Source organism: Coregonus lavaretus (genome assembly GCF_964263955.1).
Source record: "Coregonus lavaretus genome assembly, contig: HAP1_SCAFFOLD_674, whole genome shotgun sequence".
In the NCBI taxonomy this organism is placed as follows: domain Eukaryota; kingdom Metazoa; phylum Chordata; class Actinopteri; order Salmoniformes; family Salmonidae; genus Coregonus; species Coregonus lavaretus.
The window spans coordinates 220,114-246,876 of record NW_028159212.1 but is presented as its reverse complement, the minus strand read 5'-3'; the positions used below and the strand labels follow the sequence as shown (position 1 = coordinate 246,876).

The window sequence follows — 26,763 nt, the reverse complement described above, 5'->3', positions numbered from 1 at the left end:
GAGAGGAGAGCAGGGACCAGCTGCTTTCTCCCTGAGGATGACGTGGAGTTAGAAAGCAGTAAGGATTAGGAGGACATGACTTGTATTGGGTGGGACAGAGAAAAGCAGCCATGGATAGAAGTGTCTGTCTGTCCATGTTGAATTGATTTCCTACAGCAAGTCCCACAGAAGGGAAGCAAGTCATGCATGGGAACCAATAGGAATGTTTGCTGTGTTAAGGCCAGGATGTGGTTTGTTCTTGCTGTGTCCATGCATTCTGTAGATCAGCTGAAAGGAGAGAGACTGAGGGAGAAATATCAGACTGATAGAACACACACACACACACACACACAGGCATTTCCATGGAGATGGGGGTTAGAAGGGACAGAAGCTTGGCGAGTTGTACATTTATCTTGTGGAGATTAATGGGCTTGTCTTCAGAGCCTGTCTCTAGAGACACAGTTGTTTCTCTTGATGAGTTAGATAGGCTTGTCTTCAGAGCTGAGCCGGAGCAGCACAGGGAACTTCTGTTCTGAGGTACTGATTACAATGTATTTTCTCCTGTCCTCTATTTGGGGTGTTCACCATAAGATAAGTATTGAATCTCTCTCTCCTCTTTCATTCATCCTTCCATGAGTAAGAAGTGTTGTTAACAGGAAGTGGGTGTGTCTGTTGATATGAATGAGTTCATCTGATATTGGTGTATATCCACCTGGAACTCTAAGTGGCTTCCTAAATGTCTGCTTCCAGATCAGTACATATATAGGAGAGGAGACAAGGAGAGGAAGCCACTTAAGACTATTGAGATGCAGCCTCTATGTTGAATTAGAGGTTCTATATGGGACAAACTGCCTTATCTTCTGTCTCTGACTGGGAGTAACCTACTGTAGTCCTAGTGTAGGAGACAAGAGAAGCACACACATTTTAAATACTTTATTTAAATCCACAAATCACATTACATCATAAAGGATTCAAAGGTCTTTGATGCAAAGACACTAGGCTGCCCATAACGGCTGAAACAGAGCAGCACCTTCTCCTCAACACAGCTAGGTTGCCCATAACAGCTGAAACAGAGCAGTACCTTCTCCTCAACACAGCTAGATTGCCCATAATAGCTGAAACAGAGCAGTACCTTCTCCTCAACACAGCTAGATTGCCCATAACAGCTGAAACAGAGCAGTACCTAGCCAGTTGTTTTGCTCTACTCTTAGGCAGGCCTACAATCGGAAGACCTCGTACCATATGCCTATGTACGTGGCCCAGACTGCCACCAACAAGCCTGTCCAAGTGTGATGTGAAGCCTGGTCAGAGGGAGCCCACTCTGTCTCTCCTGCAGTGACAAGCTGGCCAGGTGGACAGTGTTAGGTTTCCAGGGTGCGCTGCTCTCCCATTACCTACAGGGGGCAGTCTACTTCAGCGCAAGAGAGCTCTGATTACCAGGTGAGCTAGCTACTACATATGGAAAGGTATTAAGGGTTTAGGACTCTGAAAGAGAATGAATAATAGCCCCGTGTAGCTCAGTTGGTAGAGCATGGCACTTGCAACGCCAGGGTTGTGGGTTCGATTCCCACGGGGGGCCAGTATGAAATGTATGCACTCACTAACTGTAAGTCACTCTGGATAAGAGCGTCTGCTAAAATGACTAAGATGTAAATATGAGGGGCACACGCACACATCATGCATTTTGCTAAATGCAACCTATGGGGATGATTTCTGTATTTTGAAAGTTACATATCCATCATGCTACCCCCTTAACCATCATGCTACCCCCACCCTAACCATCATGCTGTCCCCGTAACCATCATGCTACCTCCACCCTAACCGTCATGCTACCTCCACCCTAACCGTCATGCTACCTCCACCCTAACCCATCATGCTACCTCCACCCTAACCCATCATGCTACCTCCACCCTAACCATCATGCTACCTCCACCCAACCCATCATGATACCCCCCACCCTAACCCATCATGCTACCTCCACCCTAACCATCATGATACCCCCCACCCTAACATCATGCTACCTCCACCCTAACCATCATGCTACCTCCACCCTAACCATCATGCTACCTCCACCCTAACCCATTATGCTACCTCCACCCAACCCATCATGCTACCTCCACCCAACCCATCATGATACCCCCCACCCTAACCATCATGCTACCTCCACCCTAACCCATCATGATACCCCCCACCCTAACCATCATGCTACCTCCACCCTAACCATCATGCTACCTCCACCCAACCCATCATGCTACCTCCACCCTAACCCATCATGATACCCCCCACCCTAACCATCATGATACCTCCACCCAACCCATCATGCTACCTCCACCCTAACCCATCATGCTACCTCCACCCTAACCCATCATGCTACCTCCACCCTAACCATCATGCTACCTCCACCCTAACCATCATGCTACCTCCACCCTAACCCATCATGATACCCCCCACCCTAACCATCATGCTACCTCCACCCTAACTATCATGCTACCTCCACCCAACCCATCATGCTACCTCCACCCTAACCCATCATGATACCCCCCACCCTAACCATCATGATACCTCCACCCAACCCATCATGCTACCTCCACCCTAACCCATCATGCTACCTCCACCCTAACCCATCATGCTACCTCCACCCTAACCATCATGCTACCTCCACCCTAACCATCATGCTACCTCCACCCTAACCATCATGCTACCTCCACCCAACCCATCATGCTACCTCCACCCTAACCCATCATGCTACCTCCACCCTAACCCATCATGCTACCTCCACCCTAACCCATCATGCTACCTCCACCCTAACCATCATGCTACCTCCACCCTAACCATCATGCTACCTCCACCCAACCATCATGCTACCTCCACCCTAACCCATCATGATACCCCCCACCCTAACCATCATGCTACCTCCACCCTAACCCATCATGATACCCCCCACCCTAACCATCATGCTACCTCCACCCTAACCCATCATGCTACCTCCACCCTAACCATCATGCTACCTCCACCCAACCATCATTCTACCTCCACCCTAACCCATCATGATACCCCCCACCCTAACCATCATGCTACCTCCACCCTAACCCATCATGATACCCCCCACCCTAACCATCATGCTACCTCCACCCTAACCATCATGCTACCTCCACCCAACCCATCATGCTACCTCCACCCAACCCATCATGCTACCTCCACCCAACCCATCATGCTACCTCCACCCTAACCCATCATGCTACCTCCACCCTAACCCATCATGCTACCTCCACCCAACCCATCATGCTACCTCCACCCTAATCATCATGCTACCTCCACCCTAACCATCATGCTACCTCCACCCAACCATCATGCTACCTCCACCCTAACCCATCATGATACCCCCAACCTAACCATCATGCTACCTCCACCCTAACCCATCATGATACCCCCCACCCTAACCATCATGCTACCTCCACCCTAACCCATCATGCTACCTCCACCCTAACCATCATGCTACCTCCACCCAACCATCATGCTACCTCCACCCTAACCCATCATGATACCCCCCACCCTAACCATCATGCTACCTCCACCCTAACCCATCATGATACCCCCCACCCTAACCATCATGCTACCTCCACCCTAACCATCATGCTACCTCCACCCAACCCATCATGCTACCTCCACCCAACCCATCATGCTACCTCCACCCAACCCATCATGATACCCTCCACCCTAACCCATCATGCTACCTCCACCCTAACCCATCATGATACCCCCACCCTAACATCATGCTACCTCCACCCTAACCCATCATGCTACCTCCACCCTAACCATCATGCTACCTCCACCCTAACCATCATGCTACTTCCACCCAACCCATAATGCTACCTCCACCCTAACCCATCATGCTACCTCCACCCTAACCCATCATGCTACCTCCACCCAACCCATCATGCTACCTCCAACCTAACATAATGCTACCTCCACCCAACCCATCATGCTACCTCCACCCTAACCCATCATGCTACCTCCACCCTAACCCATCATGCTACCTCCACCCTAACCATCATGATACCCCCCACCCTAACCATCATGATACCCCCCACCCTAACCATCATGCTACCTCCACCCCAACCCATCATGCTACCTCCACCCAACCCATCATGATACCCCCCACCCTAACCATCATGCTACCTCCACCCTAACCCATCATGCTACCTCCACCCTAACCATCATGCTACCTCCACCCTAACCATCATGCTACCTCCACCCTAACCCATCATGCTACCTCCACCCTAACCCATCATGCTACCTCCACCCTAACCCATCATGATAGCCTCCACCCTAACCCATCATGCTACCTCCACCCTAACCATCATGCTACCTCCACCCTAACCCATCATGCTACCTCCACCCTAACCATCATGCTACCTCCACCCAACCCATCATGCTACCTCCACCCTAACCATCATGCTACCTCCACCCCAACCCATCATGCTACCTCCACCCCAACCCATCATGCTACCTCCACCCTAACCATCATGCTACCTCCACCCTAACCCATCATGCTACCTCCACCCTAACCCATCATGCTACCTCCACCCTAACCCATCATGCTACCCTCCACCCTAACCCATCATGATACCTTCCACCCTAACCCATCATGCTACCTCCACCCTAACCATCATGCTACCTCCACCCAACCCATCATGCTACCTCCACCCCAACCCATCATGCTACCTCCACCCTAACCATCATGCTACCTCCACCCTAACCATCATGCTACCTCCACCCTAACCATCATGCTACCTCCACCCTAACCATCATGCTACCTCCACCCTAACCATCATGCTACCTCCACCCTAACCATCATGCTACCTCCACCCTAACCATCATGCTACCTCCACCCTAACCATCATGCTACCTCCACCCTAACCCATCATGATACCCTCCACCCTAACCCATCATGATACCCTCCACCCTAACCCATCATGATACCCTCCACCCTAACCCATCATGATACCCTCCACCCTAACCATAATGCTACCTCCACCCTAACCATCATGCTACCTCCACCCTAACCCATCATGCTACCTCCAACCCAACCCATCATGCTACCTCCACCCTAACCATCATGCTACCTCCACCCTAACCATCATGCTACCTCCACCCTAACCCATCATGCTACCTCCACCCTAACCCATCATGATACCCTCCACCCTAACCCATCATGCTACCTCCACCCTAACCCATCATGCTACCTCCACCCTAACCCATCATGCTACCTCCACCCCAACCCATCATGCTACCTCCACCCTAACCATCATGCTACCTCCACCCTAACCATCATGCTACCTCCACCCTAACCCATCATGATACCCTCCACCCTAACCCATCATGATACCCTCCACCCTAACCCATCATGCTACCTCCACCCTAACCCATCATGCTACCTCCACCCTAACCAATCATGATACCCTCCACCCTAACCCATCATGCTACCCCACCCTAACCAATCATGCTACCTCCACCCTAACCCAACATGCTACCCCACCCTAACCCATCGTGTGTGTGTGTGTTGACAAATGGTCACTCTGCTGTAATAAACACCTAACATGGCACTTCCTTTGGGGTGACCTGCGCTCAACCCCAAGGTCACCTGTTTTGGTATGGCACATGTCTGTCTGTCACTGACACATTCAATGGGGCACAATGTGGTGAACAGACACAGCTTTCTGAGATGTAGAGTTAATAATCATTTCAGTTGTATTCATGACATTTCTTTCGCCACAATCAGTATGTGCCACTTTCCTGAACATGACTTTCAAATTAAATAGAATAAAATCAATGTTTTATTGGTCACGTGCACACGGTACTGTGAAATGCTTGTTTGCTATTTCTCCTCAACAATGCATTGCAATAAGTGTGTGTGGCGGGTGACATAATTATAGTGGAGAGAAGTACTATAGAGGAACTAACAGATTAGCCATGGGACGTCCTAATGTTCTCAGAGGCCCACCTCCTAAGGGGTCACTACTCTAAAGACTGACCTTTGACCTCTGAGTTTCAGTACCAGCCCAGGGGTCAAAGGCTGTGTTTATGGTCAGTGGAGACGCAAAGAGAAAAGACCCCGTCCCTCTCCCCCCTCCACCTCCCTCTCCCCCTATCCCCCTTCCTCTTCCACCTCCACCTCCCTCTCCCCCTTCCTCTTCCACCTCCCTCTCCCCCTTCCACCTCCCTCTCCCCCTTCCTCTTCCACCTCCACCTCCCTTTCCCCTGTCCCTGGTTTAGAAGAGGCTGTAGGCATGCAAGTACTTTATGGCTTCTCTAGTTGATGATTTAGATACAGTCAGTTAACTGCTGATAAGTGCAGTCTAAGTGCGCTACAGGTTCTCATTCATTTTGCTCCTGATAACTGCATGCTCCAGTTTAGTGCACGGCACGCCGTTACCACACTCCCAAGTCATTGTATTTAACAGCAGTCAACTGTAGGGCAGTGGGGGTCTCAGTTAAATTGAAGAGAAATACATGTCTTCTAGTTATCTTGGACTTGATGGATACACTAAGCCCTACTGTACTAGTCAAAAACGGAGCGTGTGATTATTATTGTGTGTGTGCACTGTAGAGGGGTCATGCTGTGGTCATTAGCAGTCATTCGTGTGATTTAAGTAGCAGCGGTTAAAAGGTAACTAGCGACCATCTAAGCTGCTTACTCTGCCTAAATCCCTAGGATGACCCCATAGCCTTATGGTTCTAACTGACCGCATGGGTTAACGCACGCTACCGTACACACACTTGTGCACACACTTGCACGTGCACACACGCATATATATTCATGCCTAGACACATGCACGTACACACACACACACACACACACACACACACACACACACGTGGGAGGCGCCAGGCAGAAAAGCTAACAGGTAGATTAACTACTACACAGGTCATCAACCAGCGGCTGGAGGCCTAGATGAAAAGACTGACTGATTTAACAGATAACAAGTAAGTAGAGCGGGAGAGAAAGGAATGGAAATGGTGAAGAAAGGTAGTTTGACAGAGAGAAAGTGAATTGAGACGTAACGAGAGAGAGTTCTACAGGCGCCAGGGTGGCTGGTGGTCACATGACCAGCCAGCACTATGAAGCACCAGGGAACGATGCTCCCATAGTTAGACTTCCATCCTGCTCACACTCCTTCACTGTCAACATACACACCACCCACTCCTTCACTGACAACATACACACCACCCACTCCTTCACTGTCAACATACACACCACCCACTCCTTCACTGTCAACATACACACCACCCACTCCTTCACTGTCAACATACACACCACACACTCCTTCACTGTCAACATACACACCACACACTCCTTCACTGTCAACATACACACCACACACTCCTTCACTGTCAACATACACACCACACACTCCTTCACTGTCAACATACACACCACCCACTCCTTCACTGACAACATACACACCACCCACTCCTTCACTATACACACCACCCACTCCTTCACTGTCAACATACACACCACCCACTCCTTCACTGTCAACATACACACCACACACTCCTTCACTGACAACATACACACCACCCACTCCGTCACTGTCAACATACACACCACCCACTCCTTCACTGTCAACATACACACCACCCACTCCTTCACTGTGATACTACTGGTGAGTGACATTTTATCTCTCTTTTTTTAGATGCGTCTTTGCAAGGTGTGTGTGTGTGTGTTTTGGGTGGTTTGCTGTCTTTGTTTGCACTGTGGGAGTGACTGATCCAGCAGGGAAGGCTTTCCTGTGTAAATGTCCTTGACTTGAGTTACATTCTTAAAAGCCTTGTCATTGTTGTGTCTTTTTAATCTGACACTTTAGTTGTGTGGGACAGAGTGATGCTGATATAACAGAAACTTGTCTATTGTATCATATTAGCTGCAACATCTGCTGACTTCTGAGGAAGCTAACAGCGGGAGAGACTGGGAGAGAAAGTGAGAGAGATGGGGTGAGACTGGGCGAGTGAGAGTGAGTGAGAGATGGGGAGCGAGAGAGAATCTGAAGTCAAACGTCTACTGTTTGCTGATGATCTGGTGCTTCTGTCCCCAGCCAAGGAGGACCTACAGCAGTACCTAGATCTTCTGCACAGATTCTGTCAGACCTGGGCCCTGACAGTAAATCTCAGGAACACAAAAATGATGGTGTTCTAAAAAAGGTCCAGTTGCCAGGACTACAAATACAAATTCCATCTAGACACCGTTGCCCTAGAGCACACAAACTCTAACTTGGACTAAACATCAGCACCACAGGTAACTTCCACAAAGCTGTGAACAATCTGAGAGACAAGGCAAGAAGGGCCTTCTACACCATCAAAAGGAACATAAAATGTGACATACCAATTAGGATCTGGCTAAAAATACTTGAATCAGTTATATAACCCATTGCCCTCTATGGTTGTGAGTTCTGGGGTCCCCTCACCAACCAACAATTCACAAAATGGGACAAACACCAAATTGAGACTGCATGCATGCAGAGTTCTGCAAAAACATCCTCTGTGTACAACGTAAAACACAAAATAATGCATGCAGAGCAGAATTATTGCGATACCCGCTAATTATCAAAATCCAGAAAAGAGCCGTTAAATTCTACAACCACCTAAAAGGAAGCGATTCCCAAACCTTCCATAACAAAGCCATCACCTACAGAGAGATGGACTTGGAGAAGAGTCCCCTAAGCAAGCTGGTCCTGGGGCTCTGTTCACAAACACACCCCACAGAGCCCCAGGACAGCAACACAATTAGACCCAACCAAATCATGAGAAAAAAAAAAAATCATTACTTGACACATTGGAAAGAATTTACCAAAGAACAGAGCAAACAGGAATGCTATTTGGCGTTAAACAGAGAGTACACAGTGGCAGAATACCTGACCACTGACTGACCCAAAATTTAAGGAACGCTTTGATTATGTACAGACTCAGTGAGTATGGCCTTGCTATTTAGAGAAGCTGCCGTAGGTAGACCTGGTTCTCAAGAGAAGACGGGCTATGTGCACACTGCCCACAAAATGAGGTGGAAACTGAGCTGCACTTCCTGCCAAATGTATGACCATATTAGAGACACATATTTCCCTCAGATTACACAGAACCACAAAGAATTCAAACAAATCCAATCATGATAAACTCCCATATCTATTGGGTGAAATACCACAGTGTGCAATCACAGCAGCAATATTTGTGACCTGTTGCCACAAGAAAAGGGCAACCAGTGAAGAACAAACACCATTGTAAATACAACCCATATTTATGTATATTTATTTTCCCTTTTGTACTTTTAACTATTTGCACATCATTACAACACTGTATATAGACATAATATGACATTTGAAATGTCTTTATTCTTTTGGAACTTTTGTGAGTGTCATGTTTACTGTTAATTTTTTTATCTATTTCACTTGCTTTGGCAATGTTAACATGTTTCCCATGCCAATAAAGCCCTTTGAATTGAATTGAGAGTTGTTTTTTTTAAGGTCCCGCTCTTCTCAGTCCTGATGAAGTTTTCTCCCCCCCTTCCTCAGCCTCTTCATAGTGGTCTTTATATGGCTAGACATAGCTGGCGCTTAGCAACAGGAGCCTGTCTTTTCACAGGGTCTTAATTGTGTTTGTGTGTGTGTGTGTGTGTGTGTGTGTGTGTGTGTGTGTGTGTGTGTGTGTGTGCGATCATTGAGGTGTGTTAGTAAACTGTACCATTTTGGCAGCCGGTCAGATGCTGTAAGTTTCCACTCTCCCAGTAATACTCTCCTCTCTCCATCTATTATCTGGCTGGTTCCCTCTGTCATTCTGTCTTTCTTTATTTCTCTTACTGTTTTTTTCTCTGTCGCTCTGTTTTTCTTTCTGTTTTTCTCTCTCGCTCTCGCTCTCGCTTTCGCTCTCTTTCCCTCCTCTAGCTCTTTCTCTCTCCGCTCTCTCTCTTCGCTCTCTCTTCGCTCTTTCTCTCTCTCTCTCTCGCTCTCGCTCTCTTTCTCTCTCGCTCTCTCTCTCGCTCTCTTTCTCTCTCGCTCTCTTTCTCTCTCGCTCTCGCTCTCTCTCGCTCTCTCTCTCGCTCTCTCTCGCTCTCTCTCTCTTTCTCTCTCGCTCTCTTTCGCTCTCTTTCTCTCTCGCTCTCTTTCGCTCTGTCTCTCTCGCTTTCTCTGTGTTTCTCTCTCTCTGTTTCTCTGTCTCGACATGAGGAGACTTGTCCTTCAGAGCTCCCGACTGCCACAGAAGTAGCCACATCTACAGTAGTTCACTCTCTTTCTCTCTCGCTTTCGCTCTCTTTCTCTCTCGCTTTCGCTCTCTTTCTCTCTCGCTTTCTCTCTCTTTCTCTCTTGCTTTCGCACTTTCGCTCTCGCTCTCTTTCTCGCTCTCGCTCTCTCTCTGTGTTTCTCTCTGTTTCTCTGTCTCAACAGGAGGAGACTTGTCCTTTAGAGCTCCCAACTGCCACAGTAGTTCACATACTTCTCCGGTGCTGTCGATGTCCGGTGCTGTCGGCACCCAGTGCTGTCGGCACCCATTTCTTCCTCCTCCTTCCCACTCACAGATACCTGATAACAGCCATCACGGTTCAGCAACTCTCTGTTTCACCAGTTTCCTTTGTTTATCCATAGAATTCTAAGAAACCGGAAGTAGAATGCGGACAGTGAGTAGTACTTGCAGGGATTCCTGTAGAGAGACCAACAGCAGTGAATTATGGGTAATGTAGGGTAACACTTCATTTGGAGAGTCCCAAGTAGATAGTTTGTAGATGTTCAGTAGGTGTTCAATAACTGTCAACAACATTTCAACTAGTACATTCAATTCACTCACAAGGAGGCTTGAGACTAATCTATAGAAACTGAAAGTAAAGACAGAAACAGACAGACAACCTAGGCCACACAGATATTTCACACTGTGTGCCGATTGGTATTTATTTTCACCCTTGGCTGCATTATTGTCAAGGAATTCCTGTCGACCTCAAATCAAATTGTATTTGTCACATGCGCCGAATACAACAATACAGTGAAATGCTTACTTACAAGCCCTTAACCAACAATGCAGTTTTAAGAAAATAGAGTTATGAAAATATTTACTAAATAAACTAAAGTAAAAAATAGTAACACAATAAAAGAACAATAAGGAGGCTATATACAGGTGGTAGCGGTAACGAGTCAACGTGTCTATGACTTGGGTGACTGGAGTCACTCTAGGCTGCGTTTACACAGGCAGCCCAATTCTGATGGTTTTTCACTTTTAACGGATCAGCTCTTTTTTGCCAATTGGGGAAAATATCTGAATTGGGCTGCCTGTGTAAACACGGCCCTAGAGTAAAGGTCTACAGGAATTCCTTAACAATTTTTACAGCAGTTGGTTTCCATCAGGTCAAGTGTGATTTTCCTCCACTGTTTGGCATGTTTGTAATCTACATTTACATTTTTACATTTTAGCCATTTAGCAGACGCTCTTATCCAGAGCGACTTACAGTTAGTGAGTGCATACATTATTTATTTTATTTTACATTTTATTTCATACTGGCCCCCCGTGGGAATCGAACCCACAACTGAGCTACATCCCTGCCGGCCATTCCCTCCCATACCCTGGACGACGCTGGGCCAATTGTGCGCCGCCCCATGGGTCTCCCGGTCGCGGCCGGCTACGACAGAGCCTGGATCTACAGTATGGAGACCTCCGACACAGACAGACTTAACCAAACACAACTCCATGAGTCGGCGATCCTATTGTGATTGTACAACACGCACACACACTCCATCTCCCACACACTATATAAACACACAGTCAAAGCCTTGCTCCGTCCATTACATCACTATGTACAGTGCCTTCACAAAGGATTCATTCCATATTTAGTTGTTACAGGCTGAACTCAAAATGGATTAAATTGATTTAATCTACACACAATACTGACAAAGTGAAAACATGTTTTGAGAAATTTTAGCAAAGTTTTTGAAAATGAAATGCAGAAATATCTAATTTACATACAGTGAGGGGAAAAAAGTATTTGATCCCCTGCTGATTTTGTACGTTTGCCCACTCACAAAGAAATGATCAGTCTATAATTTTAATGGTAGGTTTATTTGAACAGTGAGAGACAGAATAACAACAAAAAAATCCAGAAAAACGCATGTCAAAAATGTTATAAATTGATTTGTATTTTAATGAGGGAAATAAGTATTTGACCCCCTCTCAATCAGAAAGATTTCTGGCTCCCAGGTGTCTTTTTTATACAGGTAATGAGCTGAGATTAGGAGCACACTCTTAAAGAGAGTGCTCCTAATCTCAGTTTGTTACCTGTATAAATAATAAATAATTGGTCATTTAGCAGACGCTCTTATCCAGAGCGACTTACAGGAGCAATTAGGGTTAAGTGCCTTGCTCAAGGGCACATCGACAGATTTTTCACCTAGTCGGCTCGGGGATTAGAACTAGCGACCTTTCGGTTACTGGCACAACGCTCTTAACCACTAAGCTACCTGCCGCTGTATAAAAGACACCTGTCCACAGAAGCAATCAATCAATCAGATTCCAAACTCTCCACCATGGCCAAGACCAAAGAGCTCTCCAAGGATGTCAGGGACAAGATTGTAGACCTACACAAGGCTGGAATGGGCTACAAGACCATCGCCAAGCAGCTTGGTGAGAAGGTGACAACAGTTGGTGCGATTATTCGCAAATGGAAGAAACACAAAAGAACTGTCAATCTCCCTCGACCTGGGGCTACATGCAAGATCTCACCTCGTGGAGTTGCAATGATCATGACAACGGTGAGGAATCAGCCCAAAACTACACAGGAGATTCTTGTCAATGATCTCAAGACAGCTGGGACCATAGTCAACAAGAAAACAATTGGTAAAACACTACGCCGTGAAGGACTAAAATCCTGCAGCGCCCGCAAGGTCTCCCTACTCAAGAAAGCACATATACAGGCCCGGCTGAAGTTTGCCAATGAACATCTGAATGATTCAGAGGAGAACTGGGTGAAAGTGTTGTGGTCAGATGAGACCAAAATGGAGCTCTTTGGCATCAACTCAACTCACCGTGTTTGGAGGAGGAGGAATGCTGCCTATGACCCCAAGAACACCATCCCCACCATCAAACATGGAGGTGGAAACATTATGCTTTGGGGGTGTTTTTCTGCTAAGGGGACAGGACAACTTCACCCCATCAAAGGGACGATGGACGGGGCCATGTACCGTCAAATCTTGGGTGAGAACCTCCTTCCCTCAGCCAGGGCATTGAAAATGGGTCGTGGATGGGTATTCCATCATGACAATAACCCAAAACACACGGCCAAGGCAACAAAGGAGTGGCTCAAGAAGAAGCACATTAAGGTCCTGCAGTGGCCTAGCCAGTCTCCAGACCTTAATCCTATAGAAAATCTGTGGAGGGATCTGAAGGTTCGAGGTGCCAAACGTCAGCCTCGAAACCTTAATGACTTGGAGAAGATCTGCAAAGAGGAGTGGGACAAAATCCCTCCTGAGATGTGTGCAAACCTGGTGGCCAACTACAAGAAATGTCTGACCTCTGTGATTGCCAACAAGGGTTTTGCCACCAAATACTAAGTCATGTTTTGCAGAGGGGTCAAATACTTATTTCCCTCATTAAAATGCAAATCAATTTATAACATTTTTGACATTTGTTTTTCTGGATTGTTTTGTTGTTATTCTGTCTCTCACTGTTCAAATAATCCTACCATTAAAATTATAGACTGATCATGTCTTTGTCAGTGGGCAAACGTACAAAATCAGCAGGGGATCAAATATTTTTTTCCCTCACTGTAAGTATTCATACCCCTGAGTCAATACATATTAGAATCACCTTTGGCAGCAATTACAGCTGTGAGTCTTTCTGGGTAAGTCTCTAAGCGCTTTACACACCTGGATTGTACAATATTTGCCAATTGATACTTTTTAAAATTATTTAAGCTCTGTCAGATTGGTTGTTGATCATTGCTCAACAACCATTTTCAGGTCTTGCCGTAGATTTCCAAGCAGATTTAAGTCAAACTGTAACTAGGCCACTCAGGAACATTCACCATCGTCTTGGTAAGACACTCCAGTGTAGATTTGGCCTTGTGTTTTAGGTTATTGTCCTGCTGAAAGGTGAATTCATTTCCCAGTGTCTGGTGGAAAGCAGACTGAACTAGATTTTCCTCCAGGATTTTGCCTGTGCTTGGCTCCATTCCGTTTATTTTCGATCCTGAAAACCTCCCCAGTCCTTAACGATTACAAGCCTACCCATAACATGATGCAGCCACCACTATGCTAAAAAATATGGAGAGTGGTACTCAGTAATGTGTTGCATTGGATTTGACCCAAACATAACACTTTGAATTCAGGAAAAAAGTGAATTGCTTTGAAACATTTTTTGCGGTATTACTTTAGTGCCTTGTTGCAAACAGGATTCATATTTTGGATAATTTTTTATTCTGTACAGGCTTCCTTCGTCTCACTCTTAGGTTAGTATTGTGGAGTAACTACAATGTTGTTGATCCATCCTCAGTTTTCTCCTGTCACAGCCATTCAACTTTGTAACTGTTTTGAAGTCACCATTGGCCTTATGGTGAAATCACGGAGTGGTTTACTTCCTCTCCGGTAACTGAGTTAGGAAGGACGCCTTTATCTTTGTAGTGACTGGGTGTATTGATACACCATCTAAAGTGTACTTAATGACTTCACCATGCTCAAAGGGATATTTAATGTCTGCTTTTTTTCATTATTATCCATCTACCAATAGGTGGCCTTTGAGAGGCATTGGAAAACCTCCCTGGTCTTTGTGGTTGAATCTGTGTTTGAAATTCACTGCTCGATTGAGGGATATTACAGATAATTGTATGTGTGGGGTACGGAGATGAGGTAGTCAATAAAGAGGTCTAACTTTTTAACTAGATATTCTCTGATATTTTTGGTCTCACTCAGTTTCAAGAAATGGTTCCATACTAGGTATATTGTTCATATTATATGGTTTTATAATGTAATTAGTTTTTATATCATTAAAATGTCTGTGTAGATTCGTCAGTGTTCCCAGAGGATGAAGGTATAGAGATGGATTCAGTCAGCTGGACCTCCAACACCAAACTCCCCAGCAGCAAATCAGAAACCCCCTCTACCGGATGCTTCACTTCCTGGGTAATCTTCGACGATGACCAGGAGAACAAGCAGCCCCGTCTCCACTGCCTGGAGCGGCCCTCGCACGTCCGATTGGACAACCTCAGCCACTACCAGGACACCAACAGTAACCTGATTGGTTCTCCTCCCCTACTTTGGAACCAAACCCAGAACAGCCGGCACCTGACGCCAGACAGAAACCCACCTAGAACCCTGCTGACCGACCCAAGAACCGCTCCTCTACTCTCCGGCAGCACTACACACTACACCAAGAATAATCCTTTCCTGTGTGAAGAGTTCAACAACATCCAGCCGTCTCCCATCAACCCCTTTACTTCCTACTTCGATAGTAAACAGAAAGTGGCATCACAGACGACCCAGAGTAACGGCTCCACCCACCACCGGGAGAGCCCTCCCTGTGCCTTCTCCTTTAGCTCTCCTTTCGTCCAGTCCCACAGCTCCCACAGCCAAGAGGCCAAACAAGACACCGTTCTCCTCTTCTACCCTGAGTTTGAGCGAGGAGGAGGAGAGACGATCAGCCATGTCACACCTACCTTAGACAGACGAGACCTGGATAAGCTGAGAAACCTCCAGATCTCAGACCCAGATGATCCAGGCAGCCCCACTCTGCCTGATGACTCAGTGGAGGAGGCAGAGGAAGATGGGATGAAAGAAGAGGTTGAGAGTGTCCCCTACCTCCCAGATCACATGACCCCCCCCAGGAGGGCTGGGCCATGTTGCTCCGTATACCAGAGAAGAAGAACATCATGTCGTCACGCCACTGGGGACGTGCGTCTGTCTGACGACGGCGTGCTCCAGATGTTCTACGAGAAAAGTCTGGACAAAAAACCTTCAGGACGCTAAAACTTGACCCTTGTCACGAGGCGTCCGAACACCGCCTGCAGAACTACAATGAAGCCGGCCGCGTCCACACCCTCAGTGTGGAACTGGTCCAATACCCCGAGAAGAGGCGAATCCAGCCAAAGTCGCCCGTCACACACCAGCCAATCTGCGAGCAGCTGGTGAAGCTGGGCACCACCTGTTACCATGACTACCGGAGTTTTCGCCACGCGCTGTTGGAGGTGCTGAGGCGGTTGCCGGTGGTGACTGGCGGTGCGTTGCCAGGGCCGATGGGGTTGCCAGTAGGGGTGGGGTTGACTGAGGAGCAGGTGGAGGTGAGGGACGAGTTCTACGGGACGGTCGCCACGGGAGATGGGAGGATTCTGAAGCAGCTGCTGGTGACGCGTGTGCACGTGCTGGCGTTCCTTTCCGGGTCTGCGGGCTGCCGCCTTGGACTCAACGATGTCCAGGTACGACAGGGAGAGGGGGAGGGGAGGGGAGGGTGGTTCATGCTAGTTAGCTCAAAGGTGTGAGCGAGAGGGAAAGAGTTTTCTGTAGGGGCCGGGCTCAAATAGTGAATTTGGGTGGCGAGATGTGTACACATCAGAATATGGTCTGCTTATTCAGGCACTCATTCAGACTAGGTGTCAATTGTAAAAATTATATTTTGTAAACAAAACATGAATGTATTAAAGCCTCTCCCTATGTTTTTCGTCCAGGTCAAAGGTAAGGAGGTGGTCTCTAGACACGACATCATCCCCAACACCACCACTCGCTGGATCCGCCTGCGGGACTGTCAGCTTCACGACCAACACGCAGACAAACTAGAGTTCCTGTCGTCACGCCAAATCGTCTTCACACCACCGCCCTGCCGCCGCTTTCAGCTGTTCGCCTTCCGCACGGCTTTCGCCGAGAAGACCCTCCCCTTCTCGCTGCGCACCATCACCTCTGTCCGCGGCGCCGAGGTCACCCTGCAGTCCTGGCTGCTGATGTCACAGGGCTTCTCGTCCAATCGGGACATGTTGAACCTCATTCCGTGTGAGAATGTGACGGTAAGATGATGATGATGGAATATCGTGCCTCAAACAGTTGTATTATTGAACCTCACTTCCCTCAATAACTTGCTAACATTGACTTATCGTGCATATCCCTAGATCCGCTACTCCATCCCTGAGATCTGGGCCAAGAACTTCCGTCGGGATGGGGTGTTGGGGGAGAGGTCACCTGAAGGCCAGCTTCAACAAGGGCGGCAGCTTCGGCACGGCGAGTACTTCCGGGTCAGAGCCGGTGATGAGGGTAACCCTGGGCTCGGCCAAGTTTGAACAGGCCTTTAAAGCAGTGGTGTGGAAGCTCAGCCGCCTGCCTGACAAGAACTCTGGTAAGGAGAGGGGACGTTATTGCTGGGTCGTACTCAGATAACTATTTCGTTATTACTGTATAAATACAATATTACTCAGCTATTGTTAGCCCACAGGCTTTTATAGTAAACCCACAGTATTTCTCTTCCCTCCTTCTCTCCCCCTTTCTTCTTTCTCTCCTGTCTACCCTCAGCCTCTCTCACTTTTCTTCCACTTTCCCCTCTCTCCGTCCTCCCCATCTCTACTCAACTGGGCCAAGCCTGTCTTTCTCTCTCTCCATCCCCTCTACTCAACTGGGCCTGTCTTTGTCTCTCTCCTACTTCTCTTTGTGTTCTCTTTCTCCATGCTCAGCCATTCTATCATTCTCTTAGTCCACACGATGTCAATCCTGAGGGCTGTAATTCCCTGCACCAATAATGAGAGAAACATGGTGGTGTGATGGTTAACATTTCACTGTTACAGTCCTCTTCTCCATGGTGCTGTGATGGTTAACATTTCACTGTTACAGTCCTCTTCTCCATGGTGCTGTGATGGTTAACATTTCACTGTTACAGTCCTCTTCTCCGTGGTGGTGTGATGGTTAACATTTCACTGTTACAGTCCTCTTCTCCATGGTGCTGTGATGGTTAACATTTCACTGTTACAGTCCTCTTCTCCATGGTGCTGTGATGGTTAACATTTCACTGTTACAGTCCTCTTCTCCATGGTGCTGTGATGGTTAACATTTCACTGTTACAGTCCTCTTCTCCATGGTGCTGTGATGGTTAACATTTCACTGTTACAGTCCTCTTCTCCATGGTGCTGTGATGGTTAACATTTCACTGTTACAGTCCTCTTCTCCATGGTGCTGTGATGGTTAACATTTCACTGTTACAGTCCTCTTCTCCATGGTGCTGTGATGGTTAACATTTCACTGTTACAGTCCTCTTCTCCATGGTGCTGTGATGGTTAACATTTCACTGTTACAGTCCTCTTCTCCATGGTGCTGTGATGGTTAACATTTCACTGTTACAGTCCTCTTCTCCATGGTGCTGTGATGGTTAACATTTCACTGTTACAGTCCTCTTCTCCATGGTGCTGTGATGGTTAACATTTCACTGTTACAGTCCTCTTCTCCATGGTGGTGTGATGGTTAACATTTCACTGTTACAGTCCTCTTCTCCATGGTGCTGTGATGGTTAACATTTCACTGTTACAGTCCTCTTCTCCATGGTGCTGTGATGGTTAACATTTCACTGTTACAGTCCTCTTCTCCATGGTGCTGTGATGGTTAACATTTCACTGTTACAGTCCTCTTCTCCATGGTGCTGTGATGGTTAACATTTCACTGTTACAGTCCTCTTCTCCATGGTGCTGTGATGGTTAACATTTCACTGTTACAGTCCTCTTCTCCATGGTGCTGTGATGGTTAACATTTCACTGTTACAGTCCTCTTCTCCATGGTGCTGTGATGGTTAACATTTCACTGTTACAGTCCTCTTCTCCATGGTGCTGTGATGGTTAACATTTCACTGTTACAGTCCTCTTCTCCATGGTGCTGTGATGGTTAACATTTCACTGTTACAGTCCTCTTCTCCATGGTGCTGTGATGGTTAACATTTCACTGTTACAGTCCTCTTCTCCGTGGTGGTGTGATGGTTAACATTTCACTGCTACAGTCCTCTTCTCCAAAGACAGTGTGTAGAACAGAGGATATCCTTTCTGACCTCTATTTCTGACCCCTGACATACTGATGTCACCCATGGCACTTCCTGTTTTGACCCCTCTGGGTTGCCCGTTCCCTGTGTTCTGTTGTTCTTGTTCTGTCCAATGCTTTCAGGTATACACAGGCGTTTAGGGGTAAGGGCAAGGGTTTGCTCCCCCTGCTTTCTTCTCTCTGTGTGTGTGTGTGTTTGTGTGTGTGTGTGTGTGTGTGTGTGTGTGTGTGTGTGTGTGTGTGTGTGTGTGTGTGTGTGTATGAACCAGCAGGACAATCATACTCAACCCTAAGTTATCGCCGTTGTTGAATGTTTGTGTTTGCGTACGTGTGTGTTGATGTGTGAGTTAATATATGCGTGTCTTCTCCTGGCAGCGTTGGGTCACCCCCACACCTTCTTCTGTCGTCTGGAGCTGGGTTCGGACCGAGAGGTACCAGCCTCGCTGCAGAGCCACCTAGAGGTAGAGTTTGACATGCCTGCCGCCGCCGCCTCCAAAGCCACCGTCCGCTCCCTCTCTGTAGAGGACAGGACCGACGTCAAGAAGTGGGTCAACTACAAGTCACACTACTCCTACCAGGTAAAGGACCAGGGTGTGTGTCTGTGTGTGACCGCTCTCCCTTCTCTTTGTAGGATGTTTTTTTATCCTGCCATCTAGGTCTATGTGAGAGCAGGGGGAGGGAGGAGGAGCAGGGAGGTGGAAGGGTTAGGTGGGGGGGGTGGTCTGTTCTGGCCTTTTGTGAATGGGCTGACGTGGTAAAATGACACAAACAAACAAACAAACAAACAAACAAACAAACACACACGCTGGGTGTCCTCAGTAACCTTCTAGCTCGGCTGCTGGAGCTGTTTCTGTCTCTCTCTGTGTGTGTGTGTATAAGTCGGTCATAAGACATGATAAGCAACCCCCTCTGCCTCCCACTGACTAACAGATGCTAACACAGTAGTCAGCACAGTCGCTGCAGATCACCACAAACACCGCAACAGTTAACCAGGTCCACAAAGCATCTCAGTAGAACTGCTAATCCAGGATCTGTCCATTTCATCATAATCATCATGATCTAAAATCTGATCCTACATCAGCACTCCTACTCTGAGACTGATGTGGATGGCGTCCCAGGCAACACAAACAGTACAGTAAGAAAGCCCTACAGTACAATAGGTTACAGTAGGATAACCTTGTTATTATAAATTCATGATCTTCTTCGATGAAAAGATTGTGATCATTAGAAAGCAAATTACGGACTCCACTTTGAATCTGCGTATTTCTCCAAAGCTCAGTTGTCCTGAGTCTGCACAGAACTGACAGGACCTAGGATCAATGGAGACACTCAGGTTTTTTAATCCTATATGTCTAGACACGTTCATAAAAATAGTAATGGCCTCTAAACCTTCCAGCTGCATACTGGACCCTATTCCAACTAAACTACTGAAAGAGCTACTTCCTGTGCTTGGCCCTCCTATGTTGAACATAATAAATTGCTCCCTATCCACCGGATGTGTACCAAACTCACTAAAAGTGGCAGTAATAAAGCCTCTCCTGAAAAAGCCAAACCGTGACCCAGAAAATGTAAAAAAAGTATCGGCCTATATCGGATCTCCCATTCCTCTCAAACATTTTAGAGAAAGCTGTTACGCAGCAACTCACTGCCTTCCTGAAGACAAATAATGTATATGAAGTGCTTCAGTCTGGTTTTAGACCCCATCATAGCACTGAGACTGCACTCGTGAAGGTGGTAAATAACCTTTTAATGGCGTCAGACCAAGGCTCTGCATCTATCCTTGTGCTCTTAGACCTTAGTGCAGCTTTTGACACCATCGATCACCACATCCTTTTGGAGCGATTAGAAACACTAATTGGTCTACACGGACAAGTTCTTGCCTGGTTTAGATCTTATCTGTCGGAAAGATATCAGTTCGTCTCTGTGGATGGTTTGTCCTCTGACAAATCAATTGCCGTTCCTCAAGGTTCTGTTTTAGGACCACTATTGTTTTCACTATATATTCTACTTCTTGGTGATGTCATTCGGAAACACAATGTCAACTTTCACTGCTATGCGGACGACAGCTGTACATTTCGATGAAACATGGTGAAGCCTCAAAATTGCCTACCCTGGAAGCATGTGTTTCAGACATAAGGAAGTGGATGGAGGCAAATGTTTTACTTTTAAACTCGGACAAAACAGAGATGCTTGTTCTAGGTCCCAAGCAACAAAGAGATCTGCTGTTGGATCTGACAATTAATCTTGATGGCTGTACAGTCATCTCAAATAAAACTGAAGGACCTCGGCGTTACTCTGGACCCTGATCTCTCTTTTGACGAACATATCAAGAATATTTCAAGGACAGCTTTTTTCCATCTTTGTGTCATTGCAAAAATCAGAAATATTTTGTAAAAAAATGATGCAGAAACGCTCATCCATGCTTTTGTCACTTCTAGATTAGACTACTGCAATGCTCTACTCTCCGGCTACCCGGATAAAGCACTAAATACACTTCAGTTAGTGCTAAACACGGCTGCTAGAATCCTGACTAGAACCAAAAAATGTGATCATATTACTCCAGTGCTAGCCTTTCTACACTGGCTTCCTGTTAAGGCTAGGGCTGATTTCAAGGTTTTACTGCTAACCTACATGGGCTTGCTCCTACTTAACTCAGATTTGGTCCTGCCGTACATACAGTGGGGAGAACAAGTATTTGATACACTGCCGATTTTGCAGGTTTTCCTACTTACAAAGCATGTAGAGGTCTGTAATTTTTATCATAGGTACACTTCAACTGTGAGAGACGGAATCTAAAACAAAAATCCAGAAAATCACATTGTATGATTTTAAAATGAATTAATGTGCATTTTATTGCATGACATAAGTATTTGATACATCAGAAAAGCAGAACTTAATATTTGGTACAGAAACCTTTGTTTGCAATTACAGAGATCATACGTTTCCTGTAGGTCTTGACCAGGTTTGCACACACTGCAGCAGGGATTTTGGCCCACTCCTCCATACAGACCTTCTCCAGATCCTTCAGGTTTCGGGGCTGTCGCTGGGCAATACGGACTTTCAGCTCCCTCCAAAGATTTTCTATTGGGTTCAGGTCTGGAGACTGGCTAGGCCACTCCAGGACCTTGAGATGCTTCTTACGGAGCCACTCCTTAGTTGCCCTGGCTGTGTGTTTTGGGTCGTTGTCATGCTGGAAGACCCAGCCACGACCCATCTTCAATGCTCTTACTGAGGGAAGGAGGTTGTTGGCCAAGATCTCGCGATACATGGCCCCATCCATCCTCCCTTCAATACGGTGCAGTCGTCCTGTCCCCTTTGCAGAAAAGCATCCCCAAAGAATGATGTTTCCACCTCCATGCTTCACGGTTGGGATGGTGTTCTTGGGGTTGTACTCATCCTTCTTCTTCCTCCAAACACGGCGAGTGGAGTTTAGACCAAAAAGCTATTTTTGTCTCATCAGACCACATGACCTTCTCCCATTCCTCCTCTGGATCATCCAGATGGTCATTGGCAAACTTCAGATGGGCCTGGACATGCGCTTGCTTGAGCAGGGGGACCTTGCGTGCGCTGCAGGATTTTAAACCATGACGGCGTAGTGTGTTACTAATGGTTTTCTTTGAGACTGTGGTCCCAGCTCTCTTCTGGTCATTGACCAGGTCCTGCCGTGTAGTTCTGGGCTGATCTCTCACCTTCCTCATGATCATTGATGCCCCACGAGGTGAGATCTTGCATGGAGCCCCAGACCGAGGGTGATTGACCGTCATCTTGAACTTCTTCCATTTTCTAATAATTGCGCCAACAGTTGTTGCCTTCTCACCAAGCTGCTTGCCTGTTGTCCTGTAGCCCATCCCAGCCTTGTGCAGGTCTACAATTTTATCCCTGATGTCCTTACACAGCTCTCTGGTCTTGGCCATTGTGGAGAGGTTGGAGTCTGTTTGATTGAGTGTGTAGACAGGTGTCTTTTATACAGGTAACGAGTTCAAACAGGTGCAGTTAATACAGGTAATGAGTGGAGAACAGGAGGGCTTCTTAAAGAAAAACTAACAGGTCTGTGAGAGCCGGAATTCTTACTGGTTGGTAGGTGATCAAATACTTATGTCATGCAATAAAATGCAAATTAATTACTTAAAAATCATACAATGTGATTTTCTGGATTTTTGTTTTAGATTCCGTCTCTCACAGTTGAAGTGTACCTATGATAAAAATTACAGACCTCTACATGCTTTATAAGTAGGAAAACCGGCAAAATCGGCAGTGTATCAAATACTTGTTCTCCCCACTGTACCTACACGTACACTACGGTCACAAGACGCAGGCCTCCTTATTGTCCCAAGAATTTCTAAGCAAACAGCTGGAGGCAGGGCTTTCTCCTATAGAGCTTGATTTTTATGGAAGGGTCTGCCTATCCATGTGAGAGACGCAGACTCGGTCTCGACCTTCAAGTCTTTACTGAAGACTCATCTCTTCAGTAGGTCCTATGATTGAGTGTAGTCTGGCCCAGGGGTGCGAAGGTGAACGGCAAGGCACTGGGGCGACGAACCACCCTTGCTGTCTCTTCCTGGCCGGCTCCCCTCTCTCCACTGGGATTCTCTGCCTCTGACGCTATTACGGGGACTGAGTCACTGGATTACTAGTACTCTTTCATGCTGTCCCTAGGAGGGGTGCGTCACATGAGTGAGTTGAGTCACAGACATGTTCTTCCTGTCCGGTTTTGCGCCCCCTCGGGCTTGTGCGGTGGAGATCTTTGTGGGCTATACTCAGCCTTGTCTCAGGGTAGTAAGTTGGTGGTATGTTGATATCCCTCTAGTGGTGTGGGGGCTGTGCTTTGGCAAAGTGGGTGGGGTTATATCCTGCCTGGTTGGCCCTGTCCGGGGGTATCGTCGGACAGGGCCACTGTCCCCCGACCCACCCCTGTCTCAGTCTCCAGTATCTATGTTGCAATAGTCTATGTGCCGGGGGGCTAGGGTCAGTCTGTTATATCTGGTGTAATTCTCCTGTCTTATCTGGTTTTCTGTGTGAATTTAAATATGCTCCCTCTAATTCTCGCTCTCTCCCTCCCCTCCTGGAGGACCTGAGCCCTAAGATCAGGACTACCTGACCTGATGACTCCTGGCTGTCCCCAGTCCACCTGGTCATGCTGCTGCACCAGTTTAAACTGTTCTGCCTGCGGCTAGGGAACCCTGACCTGTTCACCGGACATGCTACTCTGTCCCGGACCTGCTGTTTTCGGCACTCTCTCTCTCTACCTCACCTGCTGTCTCGACCTCTGAATGCTCGGCTATGAAAAGCCAACTGACATTTAGTCCTGAGGTACTGACCTGTTGCACCCTCTACAACCACTGTGATTATTATTTGACCCTGCTGGTCGTCTATGAACGCTTGATCATCTTGAAGAACAATCTGGCCTTAAACGGCCATGTACTCTTATAATCTCCACCTGGCACAGCCAGAAGAGGACTGGCCACCCCTCAGAGCCTGGTTCCTCTCTAGGTTCCTGCCTTTTTAGGGAGTTTTTCCTAGCCACCGTGCTTCTACATCTGCATTGCTTGCTGTTTTGGGGTTTTAGGCTGAGTTTCTGTATGTCACAAAGTGCTATACAGAAACATCTGCTGATGTAAAAAGGGCTTTATAAATAAATGTGATTGATTACGAACAACAACACTAACCTCTGCTTAGACTTTCCTCCCTCTACTACCCGACGTCTCTTTTCCCTAAACAGAGATGGATAGTAGGTAAAGGCACATAGGTGGATCCATTGTTGTGTGTGGGAGTGTAGACTATAACTTATCTATCCTATGACTGATCCATCTCACAGTATGGGCTACGATCTCCACCTTGTGGCCAAAGACGATCAGTAGTCAGTATCTCTCTCATTGACGTTCTTGGTTTCAGACTCCACAACAGATCTGTAGACTTTAGAGATCACCTTTAGTAATTCTGAGCAGTAGGTGTCCTTGTCTTTGCCTTTCTGACCATGTTGTCCCCCCTGTCCAGCGGTGGCCACCCATTAGGTTGTTTTTATTTTTTTTAAACAAATATATATATATAATTCATGGATTATGTTTTTTAAATGCTCATAAAAGCGTGGTAAATGTGTAAATTTTCCTGTTTCTAAAATATATTGTTCAAAACAAGCTTTTCATCTACTTGCTACTCTGCCCCTCAGTGACATCCAGCAGCAGCTCCTCCTCCGTGGGCGCATGGGCCATGTGAACATTGCTTGGATAGGACAGAAAGCAAAGCCAATTTTGTTTCCTCCATGTTATTCATCAGGTTCTACCGGTGACAGGGCGACATGTTGTGTGGAGTAAAACTACATAAAACCAGGTGGATCACAAAGCATGATCAAATTAATTAGCCAGCTACAGTAATTTTGAGAAACGTTGAGTAGTAGTATGGTCAATTTGTTTGAGTCAAATTAACCAGTTATCTACCTTTTGATGAGATCTAGCAAGTAGCATACTAGTTAGGTCCCATGACAAATTCAAGTATTTTTAAACTAATATCTGAGTAACTCGGAAATATGAAGTTATTTCAGAATGAAAGTTACCTGGCTAGAGCTTCATGCTTTGTGACTTTGTTAGCTAGCTATCCCCAGTTAGATCAAGTGTTTTCACTTATTGCATCTGCATGCGTGTTCCGTTCTCCCTGGTGCACTCGTCCGTTTGTGAGCTGGCTGCTCGTTCTAAATGGTATAATCTAATCTGTTCCTAACAGTGGCAGCATATGCAGTGGTGGTCATTCGGTTTTTGACATGCAAAAGTGAAATAGGTGTATTTACATAGCCGCGGGAAGATGTTGGGGTGCCTGCGCTAAATGGTTATGTCGGTCAGCTAATTCAGGTTTAATAAAGGCCCAGTGCACTACTTTTGTGAATAATAGTTATTATTTTTGTTTTAAACATAATTTTTTTTATTCCGATTTTTCAGGGGGTGATGCAGCACCCTCAGCACCCCTACTTCCTGCAGCTATGTCCCCTCTCCTGTCCCCCCAGGTCTGTCTTACGATGTCCCCTCTCCTGTCCCCCCATGCCTCTCTGACCATGTCCCCTCTCCTGTCCCCCCAGGTCTGTCTGACCATGTCCCCTCTCCTGTCCCCCCAGGTCTGTCTGACCATGTCCCCCCCAGGCCTCTCTGACCATGTCCCCTCTCCTGTCCCCCCATGCCTCTCTGACCATGTCCCCTCTCCTGTCCCCCCAGGTCTGTCTGACGATGTCCCCTCTCCTGTCCCCCCATGCCTCTCTGACCATGTCCCCTCTCCTGTCCCCCCAGGTCTGTCTGACGATGTCCCCTCTCCTGTCCCCCCATGCCTCTCTGACCATGTCCCCTCTCCTGTCCCCCCAGGTCTGTCTGACCATGTCCCCTCTCCTGTCCCCCCAGGTCTGTCTGACCATGTCCCCCCAGGTCTGTCTGACCATGTCCCCTCTCCTGTCCCCCCATGCCTCTCTGACCATGTCCCCTCTCCTGTCCCCCCAGGTCTGTCTGACGATGTCCCCTCTCCTGTCCCCCCATGCCTCTCTGACCATGTCCCCTCTCCTGTCCCCCCAGGTCTGTCTGACCATGTCCCCTCTCCTGTCCCCCCAGGTCTGTCTGACCATGTCCCCCCAGGTCTGTCTGACCATGTCCCCCCATGCCTCTCTGACCATGTCCCCTCTCCTGTCCCCCCAGGTGCCCATAGAACAGAAGACCGACTGCCTCTCAGAGAGAAGCAGCCCTACACTGGACCAGGACCAGCCTGGCGAATGTGCACAGCAGTGAACACACAC

The 26,763-nt window shown here is 47.3% G+C and overlaps 1 pseudogene across 1 annotated transcript in view; it reads left to right on the top strand.

Moving 5' to 3' along the window:
• LOC311123175 (stonin-2-like) overlaps positions 1 to 26,755 on the top strand; it is a 33,397-nt pseudogene extending 6,642 nt beyond the window's left edge. Inside the window, exons 6-10 of the transcript in view lie at positions 15,007 to 16,414; positions 16,664 to 16,996; positions 17,099 to 17,322; positions 19,374 to 19,576; positions 26,666 to 26,755. The product of the transcript in view is annotated as a stonin-2-like (transcript). The remainder of the gene's footprint in view (positions 1 to 15,006; positions 16,415 to 16,663; positions 16,997 to 17,098; positions 17,323 to 19,373; positions 19,577 to 26,665) is intronic.
• The last annotated feature ends 8 nt before the right edge of the window (positions 26,756 to 26,763 follow it).